This window comes from Phacochoerus africanus, chromosome 10 (genome assembly GCF_016906955.1).
Source record: "Phacochoerus africanus isolate WHEZ1 chromosome 10, ROS_Pafr_v1, whole genome shotgun sequence".
Lineage (NCBI taxonomy): Eukaryota > Metazoa > Chordata > Mammalia > Artiodactyla > Suidae > Phacochoerus > Phacochoerus africanus.
In genome coordinates, this window is record NC_062553.1 from 120,673,250 (window position 1) to 120,686,526 (window position 13,277).

Below are 13,277 nucleotides of genomic sequence, written 5' to 3' on the forward strand. Positions count from 1 at the left end.
GCTAGGGATATAATCGGAGCTACAGCCGCCACAGCAATGCAGGACCCAAGCCACCTCTGGGACCTGCACCACAGCTCAGGGCAAAACCAGATCCCTAACCCGCGGAATGAGGCCATGGATCAAACCTGAAACCTCATGGGTCCTAGGCAGATTCTTTTCCTCTGCACCATAATGGGAACTCCAGAAAACCCTTTTTTAAAAAATTAGAAAGGAATGTGCCCTTAGTCCCATAATATTAAGCCAGAGGCCAGAGAGCGTTGAAAGCAGGGCAGTGGGGGTGGGGCGGCTTATCCCTGAGCTTGTTTGGAATTGCTGGTGTCTGGTGATAATAAAAGCATGCTGACTTCTCATAGGGTTTATCCTTGTTTCTCAATTCTATCCTTGGGGTTTAGATTGCTCTCACCCCTTCCTTTACCCTGCCTTTGCAGCTACTGATAAAAGGATCCTTCTATGTGGAGGAAATTGCTTTTAAGATTCCTTTTAACTTGGGGTTATGATGACTCTTGGGAAACCGTTGTGCAGTATTGCTGAAGCTGTCCTGGCCAGGCATTGTACACACGATGCTTTGTGTGGAAGCTGGGGACCACTGGTTTCAACAACACACTTCTTATGTGAGCAACATGCCTTCAGACAGAGCGCTGTGTGTACTAATTTTAACAAAGCCCATGTAGTGTGGTTTAAGAGGAGTGCTTTGTTGAATGTGTCTCCTAATTTCCTCAAACTGCACTATGACTTTTATCAAGTGATGCAAACAGATTAAGTGATATTATGCTCCCATCTGCAAAGCCTTTAATTCAGCACTCTACCATTTTAAGACACCAAGTCTCAAAAAGAGGCAAACATCTGCATTGGAGGGTTAGGGTGACAGATGCTGTTGGCACTGATGAAGGGTGGCACCATCTGTAGGGGAAGGTCGTGCTTATCTGAGTGCTGAAGAGTGAAAGCATGAACTGAAATAAAACCTCCAACAACACCAGCTTTTGTTTTTAAGTTTGCAAAATTAGCGGCTAGCAGAATGAAACCATGTCAGGTTACACAACTTTAGATATTGTTGGCCTTATTCGAATCCTTTTGGTCTTCTTGGTCTGAGTTCATTTGAAAAGATCACTGTGCTGACCAATAGGTGCAAAGAGCGAAACTTATTTAACCAGCTGGCCAGCTGGGATATTTCTGAGATATTCCCGCTTCCCTGGAGGCTCCAGGGTAGAACCAGGTTATGAAAATGGGTCAGCCTTCACATCACCCATAATAATGTAGGGGTGGGGGTAGAGGAGCACGGAGGGGATGGAGCAGCTTAGCTAAAATTCCAAAACGTTTGTCCCCCTTAGGGTGGAAATTAATCAACAGGAGAGGTCTTAGAGATTTTCATGAATATAATTATATCATACAATAATAACATAATATATATACATGTGTATCATGTATGTTATTTGTCCATTTGGAGCCTGCATGGGATAAAAAACTCCCTAAGGGTGAAAACCAAGTGTCCTTTTTTAACTCCCTTTGCAACTGCATCAGTAAAGATATTGTTCTTAAAATAGGCCTTAAAAAAGGAGCTGTAAGAGTTGATCTGATAGAAGATCTAACTACTCTAGTCACCTGGTGGTTGTTTGCAGAAGAGCCCTGAATTCTGGGTTTTTGCTCCACCCCTCTCTTTCACATCCCCTGGGCAGGACTCCTGTAATGAGGATATGCTGCCACCAGGTGGCAGTCATACCACATTTGTTAGGAGGCTCTGCTGCTTTAGAGGGCAGATGAGATTCATTTTTCCTCCCACCTATAAAAGTACTTTTAGCTCTTTATTAAAGAAGCCAAATTTAAGCATTATTACCCAATTCCTCATGTATAGTATATTAAAAACCAAACCATTACATGATTCAGGTATAATTCAGTACCTGTCTCATCAAGTTTAAATAGTTCAATTCTTTTTTTTTTTTTGTCTTTTTTTGCCATTTCTTGGGCTGCTCCCGCGGCATATGGAGGTTCCCAGGCGAGGGGTCGAATCGGAGCTGTAGCCACCGGCCTACACCAGAGCCACAGCAACGTGGGATCCGAGCCTTGTCTGTGACCCACACCACAGCTCACGGCAACACCAGATCCTTAACCCACTGAGCAAGGCCAGGGATCGAACCCGCAACCTCATGGTTCCTAGTCGGATTCGTTAACCACTGAGCCACGACAGGAACTCCTAAATGGTTTAATTCTTTATCCCTGTTATATATTTTTAAATTTTTACATCTTCTAAAACAAACAACTTACTGACGTATAGTTGATTTACAATGCTGTGGTAGTTTCAGGTATACAGCCAAGTGATTTAGTTTTATATACATATATTTTTTTCAAGAGTCTTCCAATAGAGGTTATTACAAGATGTTGAAAATAGTTCTCTGTGCTATACAGTAGGTCCATGTTGTTTATTTAATATATGGTGTATTATGTATATATGTGTGTATGTGTTAATCAGACTCATTTATCTCTTTCCCCTAAGTGGTTCAGTTCTTAATACTGCTCTCTTTCCCTTTACACTTTTCTGACATTTTCCCAAAAGGATTTAAAGGAGTAAAACTTCAATCTTGAATCGAAAACTTCAATCACCTAAAAATGATTCTTGTTCCTGCAATTGTAATGTATTTTAAGCACTTACTTCCCCTTTCATTTAGTAAACATAAATCTTCAAAGCATTTCACTTTTCATTTAAAAGAAGGGCATGTAGGTGACTATTAAACTGCTAACATAGAAACCTTTCATTGAATTATTAAGTTGCTCAAGCAGAATCCTTTTAGTGAATGAAATTTCATTTCACCCCCTTCACTGTAAGTACAAACAGGGCAAACATCTTTGGGGTTAGCCTCCACTTATAGGGGACATGATTTGGCCAGAGCAACAATTTTTTTTTCTTTTGTCTTTTTAGGGCCACACCTGTGGCATATGGAGGTTCCCAGGCTAAGGGTCTAATCGGAGCAGTTGCTGCTGGCCTACACCACAGCCACAGCAACGCCAGATCCTCAACCCACTGAGTGAGGACAGGGATGGAACCTGCAACCTCATTGTTCCTAGTGGGATTTGTTTCCACTGTGCCACGACGGGAACTCCCCACAACAACAATTTCAAAGTAGATTATTTGTCACTGCTCCTTCCTGTCTCATAGGTCTCTGGTAAACCATATAAATATAGAGTCTTGGTGGTATTATATATATATATATATATATATATATATATATATATATATATTTTTTTTTTTTTAGGTCCACACTAACATATGGAAGTTCCCAGCTAGGGGTCGAATTGAAGCTGTAGCTGCGCGCCCACAGCACAGCAATGCAGGATCCATGGCGTGTCTACGACCTACACCACAGCTCATGGTAACACCTATCCTTAACCCACTGAGTGAGGCCAGGGATCGAACCCACATCCTCATGGTTACTAGTCAGGTTCCTAACTAGCTGAGCCACAAGGGGAACTAACTCCCTGGTATTTTAAGTATTTAAATGATAACAAAGAGAAGTTTCCCTTAAAATGTAATTGTGCTTTGTTTTGATCTCTATTATTAAGGGGACGATTACGAAGGTGAATTTTTTCCAGAAGTTTTAGTGGAGAGAAGCAGCAGGAGGAAGAGCAGAATTAGGAGGAACTAGAAGAGGATTTTAGGGGGGGGGGAAAGAAGGAATCAGGAAAACTAAAAAAGAGGTTCCTAAGTTAAAATAGGTAACTATTAAAACAATATACCAGAGCAGAAAGGTTGAACCTGAATATTCCAGGCCATTACACAGATGGCAAGGAGCTCCTGGTGACTCTAGTGGACTCAAGTGTGGCTGCTCTGGGCTCCAGGGTCCAGAATATGTCCCCTTCCTCTGAGAGAGAAGGAGAGGCTGTCCAGACAGCAGCTGGAGTAGCAGGTAGGAGCCAGGCTATCTGTGAGAGGTTCCCTACTCCTTCCAGGACCTCTGGACAGACACAGGAATGGGGGGTCACTAAGCCCTGGCCACTGGCAGGTGGAGGGTGTGGATCCAGCAATCACAGGAACAAAGTGGTACAGGGACCTCATCTAGAATGGCCAAGCAGACAGACGGGCCTTGGAGACATTGGAGTCCACCTACCGGGGAATAGAACAAGGTGCAGGTTCTTGTGTCCTCCTGTCCTTCAACTTGCAGCAGTGGTCCATTGTCTTTCCAGCATGCAAATCCCCAGGAACATCCGTCTACATTAAGCTCTGAGTCGGTGCTTCTTCAGTTTTCAAACGCATCTATGTCATGTGTGGACCTTGTTCAGGTCCAGACTCGAATTCAGATTCACCACTGTGTCATGTCTTATCAACATCAACCCCAGGTGATGCGGATGTTGCTGGCCCATGGGCTGAACTTTGAGAAGCAAAGATGTAAGCAAACAGGTGTTCTCCTTGCCTTCCCCACAGGCTCCTACATTTGCAAAGAACCACCAAAACTAGGCCCTCAGGCAAAGAGACAATTCTCAGCCCAAAGGGCGGGCATTCATGGTGGATTGTAAGGCTCGAAGGTAAAGCAGGGGAGACGGGAGGTGGGCAGCAGCTGCCCTGAGACTCTTCAGGGGATATCCTTGAGGAGAAGACCTATGCTTTCCTCACTGGGCCAGCCCCGGGACAACACGTATACATAAACTCCCTTCACCAAAGTTTTCCTTCTAAGGAGACTTGTACCGCTTCAGGCTGTGTCCATGATAGTCCCCTGCCCTGTTGGTGACCACCATATAAAGTGACACACGGTGGCTTTAGCAAGGACGTTTAGATTCCACACTTGACCTTTTAATGATGGAAGGAAAGGCTTTGGACTGCTTTCAGAGAACGAGGTAGGGACCTGATTTCAGGGGACCCCTTGACGCCCCTCCATCAGCTGCGAGAGGCGGCCAGCACCAATGGAATCAATGGTGTTGCCATCTCGCTCCTTGAACCAGGTCTCCTTCTTAGTACCCAGGAAAACATGACAACGTTCTCACAGCAAACCTTTGTCCCAGGGTCATTTGTTGGGGCATTAGCTGCAGCAGCTGCACCCAGCCCCGAAGTGACATGTCTGTTTAATCCCCGCCAGCGTGTCAGGCCACCCGTCCAGCTCTTCTTTTATATAGCCTTGTGTGGAGCAACTCCCCAGAGAGTTATAATTAGAATTTTAAAAGCGCACAAACAAAATTCAAGCCACAGAAATCTACCCTCCAGCCCCCAACCTCAGAAAAGCTAGAAGTGTCCGAGTAAAATTTCTTTTAAAAAGACTTTATAGGAAGAAAACACAACGTGAAACTGACAGCAGTACCAGCCTGAACCCAGCCAGAACGCAGACTGGGACTTGAACCCACGTGGCGGGACACGAACCCAGCCAGAACGCAGATTGAGACTTGAACCCATGCACTGGACTTAAACCCAGCCAGAACGCAGATTGGGACTTGAACCCACATGGCGGGACACGAACACAGCCAGAACACAGACTGGGACTTAGACCCAGCCAAAACCCAGATTGGGACTTGAACCCAGGTGCCGGGACTCAAAACTAACCTAAAGCCAGACTGGGACTTAAATCCATGGTTTTAAATTTGACTTACTCACCCTGTTGTCTGGACTCACCAAGGCTCAGGTTCTTTATGCCTCCACACAGAAGGAATTCAGCGATACAGAGTGACCAGGCAAGAAACAGATCTGGTAGGATAGGACACCTAGAAGACATGCACACAGACAGGCAGAGAAGCTTCTGCCCTAGGATCTGGTGGGCCACAGTTTTATCATCCAAGGGGAGTGGGGGCTGGAAAGGCCCGCCTCCTCCTTTCCGGGAAAAGTAGCTCCTCCTTAGTATCCGGTGAGGTCTGTATTCAAATCAGCTGAGAGGCAGCCCTCCAACTCTTACCCTTGGCCTGAATCTGAATGTAGGCCTCATCCCATCCCCCACCCAATTAATGCTCGCACCTCCACTAGTTAAGCAAGGCTGCCTTGTTCTGATGGCTTTATTGACCTGACAGTGGTTTCCCAACATCTCAGGTTTCCCTCTTTCTCTATGATTCCCTATTGGGCCTTCTACAACCACCTGTGCCTACTCCATCCCTATCAAAAGGAGTAGACTTGGATAGAAACAAAAGAATCCAACAAAAAAGGGGCCAACTCATGACCGAAGAAGCTGCTTATGGATTGAGGATTATATTTAAATGAAGGAGTTTGAGAGGAGAGGGTGGCTTTGATGAATCGGGAAACTTAACTTGTAGGCTATGTCTCTGGAGAAATCCCTCAGCAGAAAATGGTTCCACATGGGTCCAATGTTAAGAGACTAAGGGTTTGTGGAACACTCGACAGTCACTAGATGGGGGAGACAGGAACGACAGAGGCGCTGAGATGGCTTCGATTTTTGAGGAAGGGGAAAATGTGCCTGAAAATATGAAGGACCCCCAATGGCAAACATAGAAGCAAGGAGCCAGTTTGGCAGAGCTGAGCCCTGGTAATTCACTCACCTTCTAGCAAGGAAGGAAATTCATTTGACTGTAGGTTGGGGGTCAAATTTAAAAAATCAGAGAATCTTTGAAATAGACGCTTCAATTTACAAGAGCATCTTCCCTCTTTGTTTCCGGGGGCCATAAAACGTTATTTCCTGGGAGTTATCCTATGGAACCACCATTGTAAAACTAACACTGTCCCCAGTACTCCATACCCAATACCCAATCATGAGGATTTTTTAATTTTATGGGAATATAGTTGACTTACAAGTTTGTGTTAGTTTCAGGTGCACAGCAGAGTGAATCAGTTCTACCTACACAAATATCCATTCCTTTCCAGTATCTATCACTACAGAGTACTGAGCAGATCTCCCTGTGCTCTACAGTAGGTCCTTTAACAAAGGGTCTCAGCTGCTCGAAGAGCCAGCTGTGATCCCTCCCATTATTTAAGGCGATTACTTAGATGCGAAGCCAGGATCCCTCCACGTGAACCCACGGTATCGCATCCATCCGCGGCCCCTTGGAAACCACCCTGCACCATTTCTTCATCCCGTCTCACAGCCTCTGAAGGTTGGGTGTTATATTTCCTGAGGTTGAAAAAAATAACCCAAGGCTTGCATATGGAAACGGCAGTAGAGTGAAAGGCTGATTCACACTCCTCGTCTATCTGACTCCAAAGCCCTCGTTCATCCCCACCCCCACTGCACCCAAGGAGGTGGGGCTCCCTGGGGAATGGAGAAGGCCCCTTGCTGGCCTATCAGCGGGCTCACTTCTGCTTGTGTGAGGCTGGCACCCCATACTGCACACCACAGCTCTGGAGGTGAGGCAGGACTTCTCCTCAGAGCTCCCCCCCGCCCCCCGGAGTGAGGAGTCCAGATTGACACATCCATTTCTCAGGCTCTTACAAAACCAGGAATGACGGGAAAGAGCTCATGCAATCATCATCTGTAAGACATTTTTTAAAACGGAGAAGAAAAAAAATCAACTTTCAGTATTACTCCCCTGCAACTCATAGACTGTGCCTCCTCTGATTTCCCAAGAATAACCACCTCTTCTTCCTTCTCCCTGCTACTTCTTTTCATCCTGATTTTTAAAATGATAACACCACAGACCCTGGGAGTTAGACTCATTGAAGGTTTATTTTTAGGCGAGCTTTACAAGAACTATGCAGCGCACCTGTGGCCATTAAGGATCCTAGAATGCTCCTGTGAGGCTGGCACCCTGGGCACTGGCTGTCCTCCAGTGCGGGTCGCTATATTTAGCCCGACTACAAGTTCTCCCCTGCCACAGAGCCTGAGGCCACATTTTCACTTCCTGAGTTTGTATGGGGAGGGGGGTGATCCATCTGCACTGGGGCTCTCTCATCTGCACTGGGCTCTGCCACTGCTCCATAAGGGATTTTCAGAACATGTCATTCAAGCCTTGGGACTCAGAGCATCTGTAGAGTGGTTCACGGACCCCTGCCACGAAGGATAGTGAATTACCGGCAGTGACTCTGGAAGTCTGGAGTATTGCATGTCAGCAGTGTCGCCCAATGTGGAGAATGGGAAGTAACGTGCAGATGAGAAGCTTCCACCGAATGTAGGACCTGCAAGAGCTGGCAGATTTAGACAAGGTTCCACGTGAGCCGCCACAGGCTGGGAATGATCCAGATGGAAGCCTAGGGCAGAGAGGGTGTCTGGGACTCTGAGAGAGTCTGTGCTTTCCACTCCTAATGCCACACTGACCTGGCCTCTTGAGAATTTGCATCACGGCTAGCTGTAATCACCAAAACTCCTTCTCGTTGTGGCGAGGTGATATGTTTACAAAGAATGTTATGGTTCATTTCTTCTTGCTTGGAAGTTTGGATCTTGAGAATCCTTAGTTTTAGGACCAAACGCAAAGGTTAAACTCAAACTTCTTAAAACATCCTCTTGGTTAGATAGCTATTCATTTCTTTTGTAAGAGAAACAGCCACAAAGAAAAGAAAAGGAAAAAAAAAAAAAACCCATGTCAGCTTTGTGGAAACTACCTAAAAATCAACAAGAGGGGTAGTGAATTTCCTAAGCACATTTTTCCTTTCAGATAATGTTTTCATCTTCCTCCGACTATAAGGTGATCATATGGTAGAGGAATCAAAAACTCTTGGGGGATAATGATAATTTCCTGACATGGAAAATTGACGCAAGTTGTCTTCTGTGAGTTGAAGCCAACTTCAAACACACGCACTGGCAAATACGCACATGTTCACGATTCCTCTGAAATCCTAGGCTCTGGCTTCTCCTTTGCAGGCGTAAGTGATCCTCAGTGTCAACTGGGTCAACACACGGCTAACTTGTGACTGTGAATGAACTTAGCGAAATGCCCACATCTGGGCCCAGATTTGCTTTATACTTTTTTTGGGGGGGTCATTTCAAGAATGTATCTTCCAAATCATATTTTCCAAAAGCCTTTTATAAGCAGTTAAAGCAAATATTATTACCTAAATTGTTCATTATCTAGATGTCGGGGAAGATCACTTCACTAATTCCAAGGATCTGAATCGTTTCGAAGTTCTCAACCAGTAAAAAGCAATAATTGCTCTGGAAGTACATGAGTGCATTAGCTTTACTCTCAGAGGATCTGAAAATTTTTTTTTGGCCGCACCTGCAGCATATGGAAATTCCCAGGCCAGGGATCGAATCTGGTCCACAGCTGTGACCTACCCCATAGCTGCGGCAATATGGTATCCTTTAACCCACTGCACGGAGCTGCACCTCCACAGAGACGATGCTGGTTTTTTAGCTCACTGCACCACAGCAGGAACTCTGGAGTCTGAAACTCTTCAGCATGAATTCCATCAAAATGTTTCACTTCCGGTTATACTCCAATAAGCTCTTTGGTCCAAAGGCTGCTGCCTCTTCTGTTCCTGAGCCAAGACATGCGGGCTGCCCAGGGCAGAGATGTGTTCTGGGTGACCCCGTCTATAGACCTCCCCAAGATCACAAGTGAAGTCCCCCCTCCTCAGAATCTTTGGCAAAGACGATGCTCTAAGATGAGATTCAGGAGGGTAGAATCCATTATAACTGGCCAAAGGCAAATGCTTATGTAAATGAGGGTCTAAGTAGATGAAATTGAAATAAATGGACCTCATCCTATGCCAAAGGGCCTGGTCTCCCCGATTAAAAGACAAATAACTGTGGACGTTATAGCTCTCTTCAAGGATTTCCTGTCGTGTTTGCCTCAACACTCTGCCGAAGTTTTCTAGAAGAGATTAGATCTCTGAGAACTTTTTCCTTCTTCTTGTCTTTGATTTGGAAGATCCACCGGGATGGAAAGTAACATTTCTCCAATAGTTAACTTTCCAAAGAAACACATGAACAAAAATAAACAAAAGAGCACCTCAAGGGGTCACCAACATCTGAAGTAGCATCCATCACCCCTGTTGAACCCTGTGAGGGCGCGTCGGATAAGCATTTCCAGCCAGTCTCAGATGATCGCTGCCCTGATGGCCACCAGGCAGCTGAAGATCAAGTGTGCTCCCTGCGCCCCACCCCCTGCGTTTCCTTTCTAGGTCTCCTCTTCCTCATTGGAAACTATCTTTATCCCCACAGTTACTGGATTTGAAGTCAGATCTTGGACCAGTCCCTAGTCTACTCATAGCTAAGTGTGGTCTCTTGAAGTTCTAGAAGGTCTGTAGGTTTGTTTCTCTATCTGTGAACAGGTTGAGGTCCTATCCAAGAGAGGGGATGGTCATGGCAAGTGTGGTGGGAGATGACACGCAGACATCGACTCAAGCTAGGCTTGCAGCCATCCTCTATCCGTCTCTGCACCTTGGCCCACACACTGCATCAGCCTCTTTTTCAGCCATTCTCACTCTCTCTGGACCAGACCTCCATCAGCTCCCTCTAGGAATATAGTGATTGTTGGTCCTAACTGGTCTATTTATCTCCAGTCCATCATTCCCATTACTGGTAGTAGATGCAGGGGAAGGAAAAATTATTTTTTCTCCACCCACCTCAGGTTGATTGAATGGAGTTATGCAAATTAGACTGACAACTAGGGGGAGGCTAGGAGCATTTCTCTTATCTGCTTTTTAGGGCCACACCTGCAGCATATGGAGGTTCCTAGGCTAGGAGTTGAATCAGAGCTGGGTCTGCTGGCCTCCGCTACAGCAGTGCCAAATCTGAGCCTTGGCTGCAACCTATATTGACACTCACAGCAATACCAGATCCTTAACCCACTGAGGGAGGCTGAGGCCGGGGGTTGAACCCACATCCTCATGGCAACGATCCAGGCTCTTAATCGGCTGAGTCACAATGGGAACGCCTTCATTGGCTTTCTCTTCAAAATCATCCATATGCCAAAGTGGCATTTTGGGGGGTGACATTCTGTTATCCTTCACATACGAATGTGTACATACTTACACATATTTATGTGCTGTATTTTACATGGATATTTACATGCTGTATCCCCCAGCTCAAAACCTTAAGTAACTATTCTTTGCATATAGAAAAAATATCTCCTTAGCCTGGCCTTCAACGGCCCCATCATCTAGCTTCAACCGAGCTTTGAAAACATATTGTGCATTATATCCCCTCCAACCACACTGAGCTTCTGATCCTTTTCCAAGCACCCTATGCATTTTCATAGTCTTGTATCTTTGTTGAAATGCTTCTGTTACGGTGGAACCGTTCTCTTCCCAATCTGAATATTGTGTGTTCTGCCAAACACACGTCAAAAGATACTTAGAGTCATCCCAGAAACTTTCCCTCACAATGAGTCACCCACCGCCTGCCTCCCCTTGGCGTCTCCTTTTCCTCTCTCATGGCCTCAGACTTACGCTGCCCTACAGAGCGACCACAGGAGATCTTACCCTGAAGACACACGTTGCCTCATTTACCATTGTTTCCCCTTTCCCCTCAAATATTCGTCAGAGAGCTTTGCACAGAGTCAATGCTCAGTGAACAGGTTTTGACCAATGAAAAAACGAAGAGCACAGAACTAAGAAAGAACAGTAAGTCGCACCTTTGCCTAACTTACTGAGAGTTAAGCGGGAGCCCAGAGAGACCCTGTCATCGTTCCATAAGTCACTGAGCCCGGAGCACAGAGCCTGGAGTCACTTTCTCCAGGTCCTAAGCTCAGCTGTGTGGTGCTATTATAACTTCGCGATCCTGCTGAGACACAATGTCAGGCTGAGATGTAGCCATGGCCTGTGACAGTTAATTAAGTACAGGTGTCCTCAGAAGCCATCTGGAAAGAAGGCGATCTTGGGCCTGCTGTGCGCTCACTAATCCCTGGGGCTGTGGAGGAGGGCCGTGTCAGTTTAAATCAGTTTGGCTAGTGGGAGCTTTGTTTAGACACCTGCTCCTCTTCAGTAACCAAAGGTAACTGATAGCTGTGTGCTTGTACGTGCCCAGACAGGCTTCCAGCCCCCAACAGCCAACTAAAATTATCCTTCTTGAGGGATCTATTTGAATCTGACGTGTGCTCATTTCTTTTCTTCAAAATATCATGGAAATATCAAGAGACTGCTCACTGCTATTTGGGGAGAGACAACAATGTCTCTCTCGACAGGCCTCAGGCTTGGGGTGCTTTCAGAAGCCCGTGGGGGCCAGACACCCAGGCATCTTGGAGGAAGAGAGGAAAAGGCTGGAGGCTGCAGATCTTTCTCCTCCATTTAGAATTTCTCAGGAAAGAGGTCGATGTTTTTGCCGCAGACATTGCTCTGGACCACAGACCCCGCCTTCCTCCCCTGGCAACCTTCAGCCCCTTCACCCCTAAAGTTCAGTCTAAAATACTGCCTCTTCCCCTGAGACCGTCCCTGATGTATGGGGACCCCATTTCTCTCTTTTCTCTGATCTGTTCTTATACTTCTCATTGGTACCACCGAATCTGCATTTTTTGGCCTCTCTCTGTTTTAAAGATGTTAGTTTAAGCTTCCCTGCCAGAAGGCAGGCCTCTTTAGGGGCTGGAATGATGCATCTCTTTCGCCTCCTACCACAGTCTCACTTGACAAACACTTCTTGGAAGCCAGTGACATCAAGTCAGAAGCTTCAGCTGCTACCACAGTCTCTTGACAACCCTGATTCCTAAAAATCCTTTAGAAACCCAAAAGCAAGCTGAATTGCTGCTTAAAAACATAGTTCCTTAAAGACCAAAAATACTCCTACAAGGAATCTTATGCCAGTGACAGCTCAAATCATTTGTGGGCACTTCCTTACCCAGCATGAGCTACATTCAGAGACTCCTGATGGACTTTAAGGAAGACAGAGCTTTTTGTGTTTATTATTTATTTATGTATGTTGCTTTTTAGGGCCGTACCGGCAGCATATGGAGATTCCCAGATTAGGGGTCAAATCAGAGCTACAGCTGCAGGCCTACACCACAGCCATAGCCACTTGGGAGCCCAGCGGCATCTGTGACCTACATCACAGCTCATGGCAATGCCAGATCCTTAACCCACTTGAGTGAGGCCAGGGATTGAACCCACATCCTCACAGATAATAGTCGGATTCATTTCCTCTGGGCCACAATGGGACCTCCAAGAAGGCAGAGTTTTTAATCTTCTGAGTCACTTGATGGAGAGGAAAGTGGCCATCAGAGAAGTCCTTCAAAAAGGGCAGGATGAGCTCAGCTACTGGGGACACAGTGAAACAGAAGAGGTTGGAAGCTGCCATTCGCCCCATTTGATGCTTAAAATCATTCTGAAATTTCCAGGCCGTATTTTTTTTTGTTTTTTGTTTTTGTCTTTTTAGGGCCCCACCCATGGCATATGGAGCTTCCCAGGCTAGGGGTTGAATCAGAGCTGTAGCCACTGGCCTATGTCACAGCCACAGCAGTGCCAGATCCGAGCCACATCTGTGACCTACACCACA